Source organism: Panthera uncia (genome assembly GCF_023721935.1).
Source record: "Panthera uncia isolate 11264 chromosome B3 unlocalized genomic scaffold, Puncia_PCG_1.0 HiC_scaffold_1, whole genome shotgun sequence".
Classification (NCBI taxonomy): Eukaryota; Metazoa; Chordata; class Mammalia; order Carnivora; family Felidae; genus Panthera; species Panthera uncia.
This window is the reverse complement of record NW_026057582.1, coordinates 83,894,669-83,897,364: the sequence shown is the minus strand read 5'-3', so window position 1 is coordinate 83,897,364 and position 2,696 is coordinate 83,894,669. Positions and strand designations below refer to the sequence as shown.

General features: G+C 43.5%; 1 pseudogene; it reads right to left on the bottom strand.

Annotated features, from left to right (window-relative positions):
• Window positions 1–232: 232 nt before the first annotated feature.
• Window positions 233–875, bottom strand: LOC125909019 (60S ribosomal protein L12-like; annotated as a pseudogene).
• Between the last annotated feature and the right edge of the window lie 1,821 nt (window positions 876–2,696).

The following is a 2,696-nucleotide window of genomic DNA, read 5'->3' as shown; positions in this document are numbered from 1 at the left end:
ATGATCTCGCAGTTTTGTGAGTTTAAGCCCAGTGTGAGGCTCTGTGCTGGCAGCCAGGAGCCTGCTTAAGATTCTCTTTCTCCCTCTCTCTCTGCCTCTCCCTCACTCACACAGTCTTTCTCCAAATAAATAAACTTAAAAAAGAATAAAATAAATCATTACTATATTAATGGTGCATCCAATCGGGAATTACCCCAAACTCCTTTTTAATCCATTTGTGCTGCTATAACAGAGTATCATAGACTGGGTCCATCATAAGAAACAGAAATTTGTTTGTTTGTTTGTTTGTTTTTCCATTGGTTATCAAGTGATCCTTTGTTGAAATATTTTCTTTTGTAGCCCTTAACTAGCTGGGCATTCCACTGCACTGCTATTGCTGTCATCTATGATTTCATGAGGGTGGTGGCCATCAACACTGCAGCCCACAGACTGGGCAGTTCCTAGGATCTCTTTGATGGTTCCAGAGAGTTCTCCAGCTAAAAGGTCGGTGCCATATCTTTCGGGCAATGTTGACAATCTCATCAAAAGTGATATTTCCACTGTGCTTGTTTTTCTGCCTCTTTCTGTCTCTTGGCGGTTCCTTGAGGGCTTTGACAATCAGGGCAGAGGCAGAAAGTACCATTTCAGTCTGGGCCTGTCTGTGCTACATGGTCAGTTCCACTGTAATCCTTAGACCCTTCTAATAACCGGCTGCCTTGGCAATGTCATTACCAACGCTTTCTGAAGACAGTCCCAGCGGGCTGATCTTCAGGGCCAGGGAAGACATGGCACGGACTTCGCCACTGGTGTGCCTCAGGTATACGACTTTGATTTCATTGGGGTCGAACTTAGGCAGCATGGTGGAGGCAGCTGGTGTCAGATGCACCTGGATCAGGGACAACCAAAGACAGTTTTACCTTTGCCTCCTCCAAGCCAAAAGCCAAAGGAGAAATTTATCTCTCACAGTTCTGGAGACTGGGGGTCCAAGGTTAAGGCACCTGCAGATTTAATGTCTGGTGAGGGCTCACTTCCTGGTTCAGAGACAGCCATCTCCTTGCTGTGTCCTTATATGCTGGAAGGATCAAGGTTGCTCTCTGGAGTCCCTTTTATAAGTGCACTAATTCCATTCATAAGGGTTCCACCCTCATGACCAAATCACTTCCTAAAGGCCTCACCTCCAAATACTCTGACATTGAGAATGAGGCTTCAACATAGGAATTTTGGGGAATACGAACACTTACTCTTCAATCAACCTCAAAATCACTTTAGCACCACCCCAAGAAGTCCATGTTATTTAAGATATGGGTAGCTTACGGGGAGAGGGCATGATCCAAACTAAATTTTCTCTCCTCTAAAATTAGGATTATTATAAGAAAAAGGTAGTAGAGTTGTCCTTGATTCATTAATTCAGGTAGTCAACAAGCAGTTATTCAAGACTCTACTTGTTTTCTATTTCTGCTACAACAAATTACTAGGAATATAGTGTTTTAAAATAACACACTTCTGGGGCACCTGGCTGGCTGAGTGGGTGGAGTGCACAACTCTTGATCTTGGGGTTGTGAGTTTGAGCCCCATGTTGGGTGTAGAGATTACTTCAAAATCAATCAATCAATCAATCTTGAAAAAAAAATTTAATGTTTATTTTCAAGAGAGAGAGACAGAACGTGAGCAAGGGAGGAAAAGCAGAGAAAGAGAGGGAGACACAGAATCCAAAACAGGCTCCAGGCTCTGCACTGTCAGCACAGAGCCTGACGCAGGGCTCAAATTCACGAACTGCGAGATCATGACCTGAGCTGAAGTCGGAGGCTTAACCGACTGAGTCACCTAAGTACCCCAATAAATCTTTAAAATAAAACAAAATAGGGGCACCTGGGTGGCTCAGTCGGTTAAGCCTCTGACTTCAGCTCAGGCCATGATCTCGCTGTTTGTGAGTTTGAGCCCCGTATCAGGCTCTGTGTTGACAGCTCAGAGCTGGAGCCTGCTCCGGATTCTGTGTCTTCCTCTCTCTGTGCCCCTCCCCTGCTTCTGCTCTGTCTCTCAAAAATGAATAAATGTTAAAAATAATTTTTTTAATTTGTTATAAAATAAAATAAAACAACACTTATTATCTACAGTTTGGGAGGAAAGAGGTTCAGAGTGGGTCTCACTGGGTCAAAGTCAAGGTGTTGGCAGGGCTGCTTTCCTAGAGGCTCCAGGGGGGAATGATTCCTGGTTTTTTCCAGTTTCTGGAGACTGCCCACACTCCTTTGCTCATGGCCCCTTCCATCTTCAAAGGCATGTCCAGCAAAGTCATCTCACACAGTCTGATTTTTCCCTCTTCTGCCTCCCTTTTCTACGCACATAGACTCTCTTGATTACATTGGGCCCATAGACGATCCAGAATAATATGCTCATCTCCAGGGTAGTTGATTAGCAAACTTAATTCCATCTTCAACCTTAATTCCCCTTTGTCATGCCACCTAACATAGTCACAGGTTCCCGAGATTAACAAGTAGACATTTTTGGAGACGTTACAGTCTGGGTAATATTCCAGGGACTGTTCCAGAGAACAGAAGGAGGACTAGTAAATGGCAAAGTGCTCAGTTTGTTATTGTATGTAAATTATACCTTGACAAAGCTTTAAAAAAGTTAATAGCGTAATATTCAAGACCCTTCATAATGCTCATAATAGTTATGAGTACTACTTACTAAGAGTTTACTATGTCTTGGGGCACCTG